The 18,263-nt window shown below is 42.1% G+C and overlaps 1 protein-coding gene and 1 pseudogene across 7 annotated transcripts in view; both read left to right on the forward strand.

Moving 5' to 3' along the window:
* Positions 1-18,263, forward strand: part of LOC149251263 (translation initiation factor) — a 169,602-nt gene that overhangs the window by 39,291 nt on the left and 112,048 nt on the right. The gene's annotated exons all lie outside the window — the stretch shown is intronic.
* LOC149251264 (cullin-1 pseudogene) lies at positions 13,049-13,708 on the forward strand (annotated as a pseudogene).

Genomic DNA, 18,263 nt, shown 5'->3' on the forward strand with positions numbered 1-18,263 from the left:
GTGTGGTGCAAGTGTGTAGCCGACTGGGCAATGTGGTCTAGGTACATCATCATCATCGAATAACTGCGCACGGGCTAGCAATAGGTGGTGCTGTAGGATCCCGTGGTGTGGCTATCTGCTCTCTGCTGTGGAGGAAATCCATGGCTCTCAATGCTCACTCGAAAAATGCTGTCATGACCCTCTAGAGGACTTGGATCCTGTATAGGGAAGCCAAACCCCAAGATGAAGACCCACCTTAAGTCCTGTATAAGATCCAATGCGTCTCCTCACCTTCCAGTACAACAATCCATTAGTGCAATTGAGTAAATGAGCTTACAAATCAGGGAACCAAGTGGAGACCTCATAGTGGCATGCCCTTCCATAATGGGCTTTAGAACATACAAGTGTCCCTAGGTTCAAGAGGGAGGTTAATCAAGGACCCTATTAGGTGGTTTCAACCAACCTCCAAGGGAGTGACATGTCGATGGTACGCTCATCATACGACAAGTGTCATGTGATATAATGATGGAACAAAGTGGGGTAGTAGGGGGAGGCTCCAAGCTACATGCCATGGTACAAGCGCAACAATAATGAGGGAAGCCCACACATGGGTGTATGGATGTAGGAGGGAGCAATTGTGGTACATGAGTTACCCGACCTTTGTTTTTCCACCATTCTTCATATGTCGTTTGCCCTTTATTGATTTTCTTTTATAACTGCTTGGGACTCCAGAGAATGAGAGCATGGTGTGAATGATATAGCAGTGAATACCCCCTTAAGGTTGGGTAGTTCATCGCCCACCAGGGGTTGGGACAATCATGGGTTCCATAGTGATGCAGGGGGCTCATATAAGGGCCCTAGGAACCAGGGTGATGGCCATGATGATAAGGGTAGAGCTCATGCATGGCTTTTTCCTACATGCTAAATTTTTATGTCTCAACCATCTTTTGCATTTTATGGTACATTTCCTGTTGTAAGTGGCCAAATTACACTTTTTACTTTCTTTATAGCTGCATTGACCTCAGGGGCATCGTTTCAGGCCTGATCCAAAGTGTGGACAAGGGGAGGGGGAAACTAACTCCTTATGAACCCAATGGACAAATGTGGACCCAGATGGGAAACATGTGAAAAAGAGCTATAATGAGCGAAGGGGAGTGATGTATGTGGTGTCGGGAAGCGGGACCATGCAGCCAAAATTGGGGTTTCCCATGTAATGCCACTCCTAAAGCTAGTAGCCGATAAAGGAGAACCCACGGGACTAGGATACAAGACCAACCACGAAATTGGACAAGGGGACAAGAGTACAAACCAAGTCCATTCTTTCTGCCAAATCCCACCACTAATCCATTTCCAGATGTGTCCATGACAAGTAAGCAAAAATACACTATTACATAATGAAAGTCATACCTTCGGGGTTGGAAGGCCCAACATCAAACATTCGATCATAAAAGATGAGCGAGGGCACATAATCGCTGGCTTAGGTGATAGAGATGATGGCACATCGAGCTATCTGGGGCTGCAAGAGGTTGCCCGCTGAAGATAATCTAGGAGAAAAAAATCTCCTATGGGTGTCACCCGCTGGTGGTTGGTAACAGATCATATGACATATCTCTCTATGAATGATGCAAGTTCCTGTAGCACAATTCTCTAGGCTGATGTGAATCAAATACATTCCCTGTGTGATGCGAACTGTCTGAAGAATCTTTTCTTTCTGAGATTCGACCTGTCTGAGACACGTTTCTCTATGTAATGCGAACTGCAAGAAGACACCTTTCTCTGTGTGATGTGAGCTACAAGAAGACATCTTTTTTCTGTGAAATTTGAGCTACCTTCTTCTATGTGACATAACATCTAAGAACAAACATGTGGCATATTGATTGACTATCTTAAGGACAAAACAAAGTAGAGGTTGGAGGGATGACTTGACACTTGGATCATTGGTTTGTTTGACTTGGATTTCTCTTGTTGATGAAAAAGCTATAAGAAGGGATTGATGGGTTTTCCCCTTATGGGTTTTGCCTTTGCCTTTGGCGTAATCTCTAGTGTTTCTTGTCTCTTGTGCATTATGATTTCTATTTTCATGTATTTGAATCGTAATTGCTTGATGAATAATAAAGGAAAAACTAAAGAAGAACACTAAATAACTTCAGAAGTAATTATCATGTCAAGAAATTCCCCCTTGCATTGGAATTTCAACAAAGCTAATCTTGAACTAGCCACAATAGTCTGAAGGTCTGCTCATATTAGCTCGGACCCTCACTGCGGACAAGAATGAGTCTAGAACCGGACGAAGTCCCGAGGCCAATACAGAACCTTGACGATAGCTCCTGGAAGGACTTAGCAAAAATTCAGAATTTGGTCACCCTATAGACATCTCATTATCTATTGTGAAGCAACTCGAAATATACTCCTGAGTCTCCATTGTATTTCGGATAACCCCTGTGGTAGAAAGAGGGTGTCATGTTGAATTCAAACTGTCCAAACAAGTAGAAGTAGCTCGACTTATCAGTAAGGTTCTAAATTAGAATGACATTTTTAATACTTGGTTGATTTATGTTAGAATTTGAATCATATTTGCACTATTGGAACTATTCTAGAATTATTATTCTATGCTGAAGTTTGAATAATCGTATTGTTGGATTGTCTTGGAATTGGTTGGTGATTGATAGTTGGAATTGGACTATGTTAATCTTTTGATTTGTTGAACAATTGAACTATATGATTGATTGTATTGATAAAAGAATGGTATGAATTTCCATTTACATTGGAACAACATATGTTTTCTCTAATCAGAAAGGAAATTTGCTAGCTGGTTAAGAAACCTTAGGCAAAAAATTACCCTAGTATATTATAGTGGTATCAGTGCTGGCTCTCCTACTAGCCAGGAGGATGCTTGAAGATGGGACATGTTACCCACCATTTTTGGGTGATATCCATAGAAGAATTTTTTTCTCCAAGGCGGTCCTCGACCAACCAACAACCCCTTGCAACTACTAGCTAGCTCATTGTGCCATGTCTCCGCCACCTGAGCCAGCCATGTGGTCCCTCACCCATTTGCCATGATCGTATATTTGAAGGTGGGCCTCCCGAACCAAAAGATATGCCTTGTCATTTGGTAATTGAGTATTGTAGTTTGCTTATCATGGACACTTCTGGGCAGGGATTAATGGGGGATTTGGTGGAAAGAATGGGTTAGGTCTGTGCTTTTGTCCCTTAGACCCCTTTTGGATATTAACCTTAGATTCTAGTCCCGTGGGATCTCTTTTATTGACCATTTGGCTTTAGGGATGGTATTTCACGGGAAACCCCGATTTTGGTTGCGTGGTCCCACTCTATTATCCGCTTATATTACCCCCTTTCCACTCATTACTACCCCATTCATCATTTCTCTCACTTGGGTTCACATTCCTCCACTGGGTCCACATAGGGTTAGCTCGCCCCTTCACCTTGCCCACACCTTGGGTCATGGCCTGAAATGATGCCCGAAGGTTGATCTAGCTAAAAATAAAGATAAAAGCATATTTGGCCACATTCAACAGGAAAATGTATCACAAAATGCAAAAGATGGCTGGGACAAACACATTTAGCACGTGGGCAAAAGCCAATACATGAGCTCTACCCGATCATCATGGGCATCTCCCTGGTTCCTATAGGTTCTATGAATCTCTTTCATCATAAAGGAACCCATGATTGCCCCAACCCTTGGTGGGCAATGAACCGCTCTACCTTAAAAGGGGATATTCACTTCTATATCTTATATATCATTCTCTTACCCCTTGACTCCGAGCAGTTAATCAATGAAAATCATAAAAAGGCAAAAGGCATATAAAGAAGGGTGGAAAAATCAAGGCTGGGGCACCTCATGTATCACGATTTCTCTTTCCTATACATTATAAACCCAAGTGTGGGCTTCCCTCTCATTAGCTACCCTTGTACCCCAACATGTGACCTAGAGCTGCCCCTTCTCATCCCCTACTTCATTCACTTATTTGTCACATGGCACCACCTTTGAGGCATGTACCTTGACTATATTATCCCCTTTAGAAGTAGAAACCACCTAATAGGTTATTGGTTAACCCCATTTGGAGTTCGGGAGACATTGGCACATCCCGAAGCCCATTATGGAAGGGCAGACCATTGTGAATTCCCCACTTGTGGTCCATGATTGGTAAGCTCATTTACTCGATTTCTCTAATGACTTGTTGTACTGGAAGGCTAGGGGACACATTGGATCTTATGTAAGATTGCAGATGGTCTTCATTTTGGGTTTGGTCTCCCTATACGAGGCCCCAATCCTCCAAAGGGCTATTTTGGCACATGTAGGGTGTATGTTAAGAGCCATGGGCTTCCACAACAACATACAACACTCCATGAATCTCCACAACCATTCAGAGATTGCTCGTGGTTCACTTATTGGATGAGGAAGATGCACCTGATCCATCATGCCCAGCTAGCCCCATATTTACACCATACACTTGGCAGATGATCCAGGACTTGCACGATGATGTGGCATCACCTACACCATCATCCTAACCCTTGCAGGCAATCTACAGGCATCCTCGATTTGTTTGGAGACCCATGAGGACACGTGTGTGCCCCCACATGTCATTTGGAGCACCGCAAGTTATTATAAGGGGCCAACCCTTTGTCCACTCCTTTTGAGGGTCCTAATATTCATTATGGCACCCATGGACCATATTAGGCTTCTTAGAGGGCCCTACGACATGCATAGATTATTATTTGACCTCTTGAGAGACTTATTTTTTCATTTATGAGCTATTTTGGTGGGTTTCTCACCAAAAGTTAGATTATTAGAACATTATTTTATTTTTGGGGTTATGTAGGCCAAAAAGGCTAATTCAAACTCCTCATTAGTGTTTAAATACAAGTGAGATGAGTTCATTTGCTCATCATCACTTTGGATTGGATCTTTTCAATCTCTTGAGAATTTCACACTTTTTGTAGAGGATGAATTGGAGCTTTATGGATGAATTTTGTTTTGTGGATATTGGTCTATCTTATCTTGGAGCTTCTCTCTTGTCAATTGTAGATGGTTGGATATATTCTATTACATGTAAGTACATGCCTTTAATGTTATTCTTGTTTTACTTTGTCATATACATTGGACTAGGATTTTTGCTATTTTTAGGGCTAATTGCTGCATGCATTTACTACTTCAATTGTGGAATTTTGTCTCTATTATAGCATCTCTCAATGTATGGGCCATGTAATGTGAATGGAATCTCCTAGGGGTAATTCCATTAACGAATTGACCTTGATAAACGATCTCCTTTGCACATTGAAGTATAAAAGCTGCAAGATTGCTTCCTTTCAACCTAGAATTCTAGCGAAGTAGTATTGAGGCCTCCTTGACCAAGAATCAAAGGTCCTCACTCATATTCATCCTAGACTCCATTCTCCCAAGACTAAGGCACTGATTTACCATGAGGTGGTCACTTAAAATCATAGATTTTTCACCTTCTCTTAGGTCTATCCAAATTGGGTCACCTAGGTCATCATTTTCCCGACAAACTATCCCTCCAAAAAGTTCGAGCTCCTAGGGTCTCCTGTGCTAGCGTCTCCTCAAGGCCTTCTCCAATTTTGGTGCTAGTGTCTCCTCAAGGCCTTCTCCAATTTTGAAGCCATTACGATGGTGAAGTTGGGAGAAAATCCAAGCCCTAGCTCCGAGATCAAACTTTTCCTTAGCATCCCCAAGGCGAGTACCTCATAGGATCAATTCAACACCTTCAAGTGAAAATTATTCCTTTGATCCTTTCCCCCACCTTGTCTAGGGTAAGAACATCATTGGTTGCCATACTCTTTCCTGCTACCCTAGACTAGGTCCACTTGGTCCTGTGTGGTCCCGTTCCTTTGAAAATACAATTATTCAAGAACCATTCAGGAAAATAATTTCAACAAGGATTTTAGGGGTTGGGAAACTCCTTCACAAGTCATATCCCATAAACCTAACCCTCAAACCCTCTCTTCCTTTTCCTACAACACATTGTACCTTGCTTAAAAAGCAAGCAAGCTCCATCCTTCAAGCTCTTCAGGGAAAGGGATTATTAGGGTCACTCATATCCATTCATTGATTTATCCCTCATCGGTGACTCCACAATATACTGGGTCTCCTCCCATCGGTGAAAGTACGTAAATAGAAGGGAGCCTTAGCTAAGGTGACAGTGGGCTAAGTCTCTATTTGTTGCCCTTGGTCTAGCATTTGCCCTTTAGGTCCCCTACTAGTTTGAGCGGTAACATTTTGGCGCCATTGTCGAGGATACGAAACGTGTGTTTTGTTCCCATATGACATATTGACATATCATTATTGGCGACTCCATTGGAAGAACGAAGCCCTAGTTCTTCATTGAACTTTAATGTCGATGTTTGTAGGGTGAAGCAAGCATTTTTCTAGTGATCTTTAAAATCACCCTGGCAACTCCTATAGAATTTACATGTATACCCGAAGTAGGGTGTCTTTCTTTGATGATTTTCTCGCTTTGGACATCGCTAGCATCTCTAGGCACACCAATCATGTCACATGAAGGATGGTACGTGGGGTACCCATGTTTGATGGTGACCCAAGCTCCGCAATTGACAATGTGGAAAGGTTTAATGCACATACTTCAAAGGAGAAAGTGGTCCACTAGGATGTCCTTATGTTGTTATTCTTTAGTTCTCTGTATGGTCATAACTCATGGTTGCAAAATCACGAACCTAGGAGCATCTCATCTATTGAGGAGGCCGTTGATGGCTTTCATAGGCATTTTCAAGTATGCCCAACATTGAGCATTCAAGAGGAAGGCTTCATCGAGCATCATCAAGACCTTGCGAATCTAAGTGATGAATGGAAAGATGAGTCCTCCTTGGGTCCACATGATGAAAAGAATGACTTTGAGAACACGTGTTGGGAAGGATGAGTCCATGGAAAGTGAAGTTGAGACTAACCTTACTTTTCTCAATGATATTACTCTCGATGAATCTCCTTTTGAGAACCTTGAAGAAGGTGACCCCATTAGACCCTTGGAAGATGACATTGAAGATTACTTCTAGATTGAAAAGGAGAAATGGGAAATTGTTGGTCCTCAATTTGATTGTGCTCCCATTTATGACATCGACAAGGAAGATGAGGTTGAGAGTGGTCTTCCCTTTCTCTCAAGCATTATTTATGATGACATATCCGTCGATACCCTTAAGAAGAAGGGTCATTATTTTCCCTTACATGAAAAGGATGATTTTGAGGAGGAAAAACCTATTGAATATATTACTTCACCCCCCCTTTGCCTTATTTTTTTTTCATCACTTCAAGTCTTCAACAAGTGATTCCCTCACCCTTTTTCAAATGATCCCGAGTGACCATGAGCCCTTTTCCCCTTTTGTATATGGTGTCAAGGAAGAACCCCTCATTGACTATACTTTATCTCCTTTGACACATCCTCAAGATCATGATCAATTTATAATCCCCCCTTTTCGGTATGATCATCATGGGCAACCTACTTGTGTTTTTCCATCTCATCAGTCTCCCTTGCCTACTAATCATAATCCTATAGAGGCCATAAAATATGACATAAATGATAAGGACCATAATGGAAATAATATGCTTGAGGTTGCCATCTATCAAAAGTTTATGAGCCTAATCATTGACATCTCTATATTTTGGCTAGAAGAGAGGATCTCATGGACTAGATTACATCCTTTTCTTTCCTCTTCTCACATGATCATCCATGTGTGGGCATTCTATTTTCCTACCTCCCATCAACCTTATCATCCATGTGATTTTGTCCACATTCTCTTTGGCATTTGCTACATGAGTAATCATATAGGCCGGCATATTTATATTGATTTGATGATATGTTGGTTGCACTAGCTTTATGATTACACTTAGTATTAGTTTTGTACCATATGCATGTTAGGGTAGGATGCATTGCATGCCCATTTTTGCAGTAGAATTAACGTCACATGATATTTCTCATGGTAAATAGGTGCATATTTGCATATTTTATTTTCTGTTGATTTTATGGCCTAACATATAGCATGTGCGATAATCAGACGTTGCAAAAGCATGCTGCCTCGTATTTTTCCATCTACTATATGTGCAGGTGACATGTCTACGATAACCAAGAGATTGCTAGAGTTCTTGTGACCTCCTGTTCGAGTAGCCTCGCCCACTTCTTTGAGAGATCATGTCCCAGTTGGAGCCAGATGTTACCCACCATTTTGTGGTTGATGTTCTTAGCAGATTTTTTTTTTTTTTCCAAGACAATCCTCAATCGGCAGCCAATAACCCCTTGTAGCCACTAGCTAGCTCATTGTGCCATGTCTTTGCCACCTGAGCCAGCCATGTGGTCCTTCGCCCATTTGCCATGATGATATGTTTGAAGGTGGGCTTCCCGAACCTAAAGGTATGCCTTGTCATTTGGTAATTGACTATTGTAGTTTGCTTATCATGGACACTTCTGGGCAGGGATTAATGGGGGGATTCGACAGAAAGAATGGGTTAGGTCTGTGCTCTTGTCCCTAGATCCCTTTTGGATATTAACCTTGGATTCTAGTCCCATGGGATCTCTTTTACTGAACATTTGGTTTTAGGGATGGTATTTCACGGGAAACCCCAATTTTGATTGTGTGGTCCCACTCCCTTATCCGCTTATGTTACCCCCTTTTCATGCATCATTACCCCATTCATCATTTCTCCCACTTCGGTCCACATTCCTCCACTGGGTCCACATAGGGTTAGCTCGCCCCTTCCCCTTGCCCACACCTTAGGTCATGGCCTGGAATGATGCACCGAAGGTTGATGCAGCTAAAAAGAAAGATAAAAGCATATTTAGCCACATTCAACTGGAAAATGTACTACAAAATGCAAAAGATGGCTGGGACAAACACATTTAGCATGTGGGCAAAAGCTAATACATGAGCTCTACCCCATCATCATGGCCATCACCTTGGTTCATACAGGTTCTATGAACCTTCTTCATCATAAAGGAACCCATGATTGTCCCAACCCCTGGTGGGCAATGAACTTCTCTACCTTAAAAGGGGGTATTCACTGCTATATCTTATACATCATGCACTTACCCCTTGAGCCCCGAGCAGTTAATCAATGAAAATCATAAAAAGGCAAAAGGCATATAAAGAAGGGTGGACAAATCAAGGTCGAGGCATCTCATGTACCACGATTGCTCCCTCCTATACATTATAAACTCAAGTGTGAGCTTCCCTCTTATTAGCTACCCTTGTACCCCAACATGTGACCCGAGGTTGCCCCTTCTCATCCCCTACTTCATTCACCTATTTGTCACATGCTGCCAACTTTGAGGGATGTAACTTGACTATATTATCCCTTTAGAAGTAGAAACCACTTAATAGGATTAGTGGTTAACCCCTTTTGGAGTTTAGGAGACATTGGCACATCCTCGAAGCCCATCATGGAAGGGCAGGTCATTATGAAGTCCCCACTTGTGGTCTATGAATAGTAAGCTCATTTACTTGATTTCTCTAATGACTTGTTGTATTGGAAGGCTAGGGGACACATTGGATCTTATGCAGGATTGCAGATGGTCTTCATTTTGGGTTTGGTCTCCCTATACGGGGTCTTAATCCTCCAGAGGGCTATTTTGGCACATGTAGGGCGTGTGTTGAGAGCCATGGGCCTCCACAACAACAAACAACACTCCATGAGTCCCCACAACCATTCAAAGATTGCTCATGGTTCACCTATTGGACAAGGAAGATGCACCTGATCCATCATGCCCAGCTGGCCCCAGATTTGCACCATACACTTGGCAGATGATCTAGGACTTGCACGATGATGTGGCATCACCTACACCATCATCCTAACCCTTGCAGGCGATCTACAGGCATCCTTGATTTGTTTGGAGACCCATGAGGACACTTGTGTGCCCCCACATGTCATTTGGAGCACCACAGATTATTACAAGGAGCCAACCCCTTGTCCACTACTTTTGAGGGTCCCACTCTTCATTATGTCACCCATGGACCTCATTAGGTCTCTTAGAGGGCCCTATGACATGAATAGATTATTATTTAACGTCTTGAGAGGCTTATTCTTTCATTTATGAGCTAGTTTTTTGGGCTTGTCACCAAAAGTTAGATTATTAGAACATTATTTTATTTTTGGGGGTTATGTAGGCCAAGGAGGCTAATTCGAACTCCTCATTAGTGTATAAATACATTGTGATGAGTTTATTTGCTCATCATCACTTTGGATTGGATCTTTTCTCTTTCTTGAGAATTTCACACTTTTTCTAGAGGATGAATTGGAGCTTTATGGATGAATTTTGATGTGTGGATATTGGTCTAACTTATCTTGTAGCTTCTCCCTTGTCAATTGTAGATGGTTGGATATATTCTGTTACATGTAAGTACATGCTTTTAATGTTATTCTTGTTTTACTCTGTCATTTACATTGGACTAGGATTTTGCTATTTTAGGGATAATTGCTGCACACGTTTACTGCTTTAAATTCTGGAATTTTGTCTTTATTATAGCATCTCTCAATGTATGGGCCATGTAATGTGAATGAAATCTCCTAGGGATAATTCCATTAACAAATTGACTTTGATAAGCCATCTCCTTTGCACATTGAAGTATAAAAGCTGCAAGATTGCTTCCCTTTGACCTAGAAGGCTAGCTAAGTAGTCTTGAGGCCTTCTTGACCAAGAACCAAAGGTCCCCACTTATATTCATCATAGACTCCATTTTCCCAAGGCTAAGGCACCGATCTACCAAGAGGTGGTCACTTAAAATCATACATTTTTCATCTTCTCCTAGTTCTATCCAAATTGGGTCAACTAGGGCATCATTTTCCTGACAAACTATCCCTCCAAAAGGTTCGATCTCCTAAGGTCTCCTGCGCTGGTGTCTCCTCAAGGCCTCCTCCAATTTTGAAGCCATTCCAACAATAGAGTTGGGAGAAAAGCCAAGCCCTAGCTCTGAGATCAAACTTTGCCTTAGCATCGATTCAACACCTTCAAGTGAAAATTCCTCCTTTGATCCTTTCCCCCACCTTGTCTAGGGTAAGAACATCATTGGTTGCCATACTCTTTCCTCCTACCCTAGACTGGGTCCACTAGGTCTCGTGTGGTCCCGTTCCTTTGAAAATACAATTATTCAAGAACCATTCGGGATACCAATTTCAACAAGGATTTTAGGAGTTGGGAAATTCCTTCACAAGTCATATCCCATAAACCTAACCCTCAAATCCTCCCTTCCTTTTCCTACAATACATTGTACCTTGCTTAGAAAGCAAGCAAGCTCCATTCGGCTAGCTCCTCAGGGAAAGGGATTATTTGGATCACTCATATCCATTCATTGATTTATCCCTCATCAGTGACTCCACAATATACCGTGTCTCCTCCCATCGGTGAAAGTTCGTAAGTAGAGGGAGCTTTAGCTGAGGTGACAATGGGTTAAGTCTCCATTTGTTGCCCTTGGTCTAGCATTTTCCCTTTAGGCCCCCTGCTAGTTTGAGCGATAATAGGACAATTGGAAGCATATTTTGTCAAGGAGTATGCAGAGTCTTGGAGGAAGCCTCAAGAGTAGCAAAGCAAAAAACGATTAAAAAATTGCAATACTGGAACAAAATGGCTCTTACAAAATTAGAAAAGTTGGACAAAAAAGCTGCAGCACCTAAGGAAAATGAAGAGGATAAGAGCACACAACAGAAAGCTAGTGATTTTAATAGTGAGCCCAATATAGAAAAACGAAGTACAAAAGAAGCTAGAGCAAGGATGAAGGCATACCCAGAAAAGTGGTCATGGTTATATAAGAAGCAGACAAGTGTCCACGAAAATCTAGTAAAAGAAGGAAAGAAGCGTGTTGATGATTTTCAAACATTTGCTTTAGATCATTTAACAGTTATAAACGCTGGATATGGAAAAGATATAGGACAACAAGTCTGGACTAGTCAGTCTCACTGCATAAGTTGTGATTCAGTGGAAGAAGAAAAGACTGACACCATTAAGCAAGAAGAAGAAGATCAAGGTGCTATCATCTCTGTAGCATAGCAAGAGAAGGAGCTAGGGCTTGAATCACTTTCCCCAAGGGTTTCCCCTAGGAACTTTAAAGGTTGTGGAAATACTTTTACAAATGCTTTGAGGAAGCATTCACATGTGTACGAGGATTGCTTTTTTGTCATTATGAAGGATGTGGTAGGAAATTTCTAGATAGCTCCAAGTTGAAGAGACATTTTCTCATCCATACGAGAGAAAAACATTTTACATGTTCACATGAAGTTTGTGGTAAGGCATTTTCTTTGTATTTTAACTTGCGTGCACATATGCGAACACATTCACCAGAGAACTATCATATTTGTCCATTTGAAGAATGTGGAAAAAGATATGCATGTGAATACAAGTTAAAAGCTCACATTAAGTCCACACATGAGAGGAATTTGGCTAATGCGGTGAAGCTACCCCCTCAGACAAATGGATTTGTAAACTTCTTTAAGGTGTCAAACCTTTTGATTGTTGAGTATTTGTTGGTTAAGGAAACAATTGGCTTTCATTTCAAAATGACAATGAGTAGTGGAAATATCATTAACATGTAGTAAGGATGGGCTATTGTCAATAGGGCCAGGAAAGACGAAATCCTTGAGATGGAAAAAAGTTGGGCTATTATTTATAAAGCTATCCTACAACTAAGAAGTTGGTTGGAAGAAGATCTCAACTGTTAGGTGACTGCAGACGAGAGAGTAGTTATTGGCACTATAGCCTCCTATATGTGTGATTAAACAATTCGCAAGGAACCATCCTATTTTGAACAAGTCTGTTATAATAAACCATCCTAACCCATCTACCTCTATAGTAGATATCAAGACTCCATTAAAGAGTACATCACCTCAATGGTTTCACCGGCTTTGAGGGAACAGAATGATGATGAGCAATTGTTGTCGAGAGAACTTGTCAAACGCTGGAAAATTTACAAGGCGATGCTCCATTGGATGGACATTTTCTTTTGACATTTGGATCTTCGCTTCAGTAAGTTTTCCTTTGTTCCTTTAGTCAGAAAAGTTGGAATAAATCACTTTTGAGCACTAGCTTTTTGGGAAATGGGAGATAATGTGAAGAATGCAGTGATTGTTCTTATTGATGAAGAGCGTGAAGGAGAGCCAAGAAATGAGACTCTTTTGAAGGATGTTGTGGGCATTTTTGTGGATTTATGTACTAATTATGAAGTGGCCATGTTGGAACATACTGGAGATTTCTATTCTCGGAAGGCTGCTTCATGGATTTTAGAAAATTCCTATACGGACTATATGTCAAGGGTGAATGAATCTTTGATACGCAGGAAGATAAGAGTTGCTAGATATTTGCACCAGAGCAACGAGCATAATATATTAGACAAAGTGAAAAATGGACTCTTTTCCCATTACATGACACATCTTCTTGAGGATGAACATTCAGGATGCCTTGCGTTGCTCAGGGAACATAGATATAACGATATTTTGATGATGGGGAGGCTATTTGATAGAGTACCCAATGGCTGGGAATCAATTGCAAATATTTTTAAGCAGCATGTTATTAGTGAAGTAACACCACCTGTTAAACAAGTTGAAGATGCTGTAAAGCAGAATGCAAGGGGGAGGGACAAAGGTCTATTCTTACAAGAAGTATTTGCATTAGTGAGGAAGGTTCTAAAATTACATGGCCAATATATGAAATATGCAGAACATAACATTGCTCTTTCTATGGATTTAAAAGAAGTATGAGGTGTTCTGTAATAAAGGAATTGCAGGAAGTACCAGTGCAGAATGGCTGGCTACACTATGTGATACTGTACTTAAAGAGAATAGCAGTAATGAAAAGTTGAGCGGGGATGATATAATTGAAAATGTGGTGGAATTTGTAGAGTATATTTGTGTTGTAGCGGCTACAACACCTTCCAAAATATTTCCTTAGCTTCGTTTTGGAGCCTCCCTACCAACTTTTGACAGCAGCTTGTCTTGCTTCATCAAGTTCACAAGCTTCAGTGTTTTGCTTGCACAAAGGCAACCTGTCGATCACAACTCGATGCATTCTCCTCACCGGTTGATCACCCGGACTTGGTCCAGCTGCACGTTGAGCGGGTCCCCCAAGAAATTGCGCAATTCTGGAGGGCAACCAGCCTTCCCTCTAGAAATTGCACAATCTTGACTGGCAATCTGCTGTGCTCCAGAATTGTGCAATTCTGGCAGTCAATAGTGAAAATTGCGCGATTTTCCCCAGTAGGGCTCCTCAGCCCAGAATTTTCGCAAACCTGGGCAGCAGTAAGCTGCTCTGCCCAAAAATTGCACAAATCTCCTGGGCAACCAACCCAGCTTCTAGCCAGAGATGCGCATTTTCTCCTAGCAGTCGAATAACCTCTTGCATGTGCAGCTGAGTTGACCGGTTCCCTCCGGGACCGAGCAAAATAGACTTGCATGCGTGGGCTGCTTGTCCCAAGGCAACATGCAAAGGCATCCCTTGTTTCAGGGATTTATTTTTGGGCAGTTGGAGGTTACATGCAAGGATCATTTCAGAAACCTCCCACCCAGTGTCGCTTTCCCTAGATTTGTGGCATGCACGTCACAACCTCGATGTTATCAAAACTCAGCAATCGGACGCTGGAGAGCTCATTCCTCACATCAACTTTGCAACTCTGACATCCCACATCACATCTAGGAGTTGTCGGCACACTCAGCTCAACTGTTTTGGGGTAAGCCTGCTTTTTATGACTTATGTTGCATTTCTTGCGCTTTTGTGTTTCTCTTCGTATGAACATTGTCTGCTTGATTTCAGTGAGTGCTTGCTGTTGTTTTGATACATACTAGCTTGTATCGACACCGTTTCAGTTTTCGTTGCTATCTCATTGCTGTCGCATGCATGAAATTGTTTTGCACGAATGGTCGCTGATTCGGTGACTTGCTTCACCCACATGCATGTTGATCTGTTTACTGAACTTTTCATTCAATGTTTGCATGCACGATCAATCACTTCTATTTTTACTTATTGTTGCCATGCATTCACTTCCACATTTGCTTTCAGTTGCTCGTCGGTGAGTCTCGCCAACCGTGGCCCGGACTCTGTCTTCATTGAGACAACATTGTGCAATTCGGGGAAGGAAGGCTCTGTCTTCCTCTCCAAAAATGCGCATTTCTGCCCAGGCACTGTCCTCCAGGACTGTTTTGCGCATTTCTGAGGGACAGTGACTGTTGGCCCAAAAAATTGTGCAATGCAGTCCCCGAGCCTGTAGTCACTCCCAGTTGGAATTGTGCATTGCGCAATTCCAGCAGTCATAGCCATACTGGATTGTGCGTTGCTCAGTTTCAACAGTTAGTCAACCTCCCAGAAGCCCAGACTGTGCCTTGCGCAGTCTTGGCAGTCAATCTCCTGATCTCCGGGTCGAAATTGCGCAACCTTCATGATCAATCACATATGTATGTTGCAACTTGCAAGTCAGTTCTCAAGTTCATTTTGGTTTACAACTGACAAATTGCTTGCCATGAGTGTTGCCATGTTTCTAGGTATTGCAGGTGTTCATCTGCCTCTCAGTAGTACAGGTACAATGGTTTCCAAGAGAGTAGAGTCGAAGACACCATTCAGAGCACACTTGGGGATGCAGTCGATCAAGTGTATATGGACTTGCCTACCCACGAAGACATCAAGTTGTTCGTAGACAAGGACATCAAGATATGATAGCAGCAGCATCACGACAAGCAACATCATGAACAACAGTTGAAGGTAGCATACCGGATGCAGCGAATGCAAGAGGAAGGTTGTTGACAACACATAGGCGGAACAAAGTTGCAAGCTCAAGCAGATCCACTGATGATGAAAGCAACTTTGGAGACTGAGGCTATGAGGTGACGACGCGACATGAAGATCGCGCGAAGACAGGGACTGGAACAAAGTAGGAGTGCATGTGCTGAAGCAGCAACTCAAGGAAGAACGTGAAGCTGCATAGACAGACGAATGAGTTGCAACAAGAACATGAATAATAGTGGGCGCAACATGCATTCATGGATGAAACTGCACCTGTACAAGTTAAAGATCCATCCCAGCAGATGGCACGACACAGACATGGTGAGTAGTGTTATTGATTGCATGCGAGGGATTCAGCAACATGCATGTCATTGTGTGCACGCATGCGATCCAACCCATTCAGCACACTCACCAAGGCGAAGACAAGAAGCAAGTCCAGCTGGAGCTGAACATGTACTTCGGCAAGTTGCTGTGCATGACCACCAGCACACACTTGAAGATCAACCCAGACACTATGCATCAGTGTGTTGCCGGTTCAACCACACCCAAGAAGACCATGCACACATTAGCAGACGAGTTCGATGAAGGAGCCGAACCAATGCACTAGTTGCAACGGAGGCAAGAGTTCGCTTCAGCAAGATGTCACCGTTGAGCGCATGCACACCATCACGGATCACCAAGCGCGGCATCAGCGCACCACCTTCACCATCACAAGCATGTCAAAGAGTTGGTCTCACCTCAACGGACTGAGTGTCAGTGATGTCTTACATGGCTTGTGTTAGAGTCCTATAGTGATAGGATTCATAACTTTTGGATTGGCTGAAGTTAAGTTTTGTAATATTGTACATACCTTTGCTTTCTGCAAATGTTTTCCATATTAAAATTAAAAAATGTAAAGAGGGTATGTCCTAAAAGAAATATCAAAGGACAAGAAAAATAAAAAAAGATCAAAATATGAAAATATGAACCCCAAACAAAAAATAGATCATGAAAGTGTGCAAGTCCAAGTGCCACTACTTTTACTTTATTGTCTTAAATAATGGTTGTGTGCAGCTTGTCATATATGCCACAACCCATGATAGTCAAACTGTTTAATCTTGACTACATGCTTTGAATTTCATGTTTATAGTTAGAGAATAAAAATCTGACCAAACAGTGTAATCTTGGCAGATTAGTAGATAGGTAGAGAAATAAAAGGAGCTCATCAGCTTAATATGAGCCCTTGGAAGATATAAGGTTAGAAGTAGATAGTTTGTTTCATAAAAGAAAAAGGAAAGAAATGGGTTTGCTAGCTTAAGTGCACCCACCAAAGTGAAGCAAAAAATGTTAGGGTAGGTAGAAGAAAGGTTGCAGAAATACAAGTCATTTGAAGCATAAGCACTACTATCATGCTTAACTATGTGTTTCAGTGTGCAGGAGCAGTTATCAAAGTGAAAAGCATATTCATAAGCTGATTTGCCTAACTTCCCCTTCATTGCACTTCACCCCCCACTATATACTTACTAATTTCCCTTTTACCCCTTCATGGCTTGTGAAGACACCATTTCCATTCATTTTCACTCCTACCCCTTGGTTTCACACATTCCCTAGCCAATTTACCTTCTACATTCATCCCCCTTCCCAAAAATCCCTTTCCCCTAGTGTGAAACCCTTTTTCCCCTTGGAAAAATAACTTTCCCTTGGTTAAATTCCCTAAAAACCCTGAAAACCCACTAAACCTCCTATCCTAACTTTATTTTACCCCCCCCAATTACTTTATTAACCCCGAAAATTCGTTTTCACCCGTAATATTCCATAAACCCGCATTATTTCATAAACCCACAGTTAATCATGGGTTAATTATGCTTAATCGTAATTAATCCCATGGGCCCCGCTAAATCTCGCTCCAATCTCTCGCCGTGCATCTTCACCATGCGATGATCGTTGGATCATCCACCCCTAGATCCAACAACCCTCGCCCATATTGCGCCCGCTCAATGCCCGACTTTCACTGGCTTGAGAGCAAGCAATATGGGCGGTTTTGCTCGGGCCCATTTTTCTACGTGTCAGCCTCTCACATACATTGCGTTCCCTTGGAAAAATACCGCCCTACCCTCATAAGCGGTGCGATGCCCTCCATTATCGCCTCCTCGCCATAAAGCAAAACTGTCACTATTCATATAGTTTCCCCGCTAATTGTAACTGCTCCCTGTTAAAAGCCCGCACACTCCATTTTTAACCTTTTTCCCCTGTTTGCACTGCTGAAGCCTCCGAAGTACACTAGTGCCCTCAGAGTTCTTGTGACCAACTACCAACTGTCAGAACCTTCCGTAAAGCCACCACAACACACCTGAAAGCCGCAGAAGCCTTTGCAAACCTCCATTTAAAACCAGTTTGCAGCCCTGACCATAAATTCCAGGTATTTAAGCAGAAAACCAGAACCCTCCTCTCATTTAAAAATGCACACTAAATTCATGAAATAATTGAATGAATTTAATTGAATTCCCTTTAAATTGAGACTATTCCCCCTCTTAAAATACCAAAACCCCTACCTGCAAACCACTG

This window comes from Pinus tabuliformis, chromosome 7, assembly GCF_031772625.1.
Source record: "Pinus tabuliformis cultivar Carrire ecotype Pingquan chromosome 7, CPIR1, whole genome shotgun sequence".
Classification (NCBI taxonomy): domain Eukaryota; kingdom Viridiplantae; phylum Streptophyta; class Pinopsida; order Pinales; family Pinaceae; genus Pinus; species Pinus tabuliformis.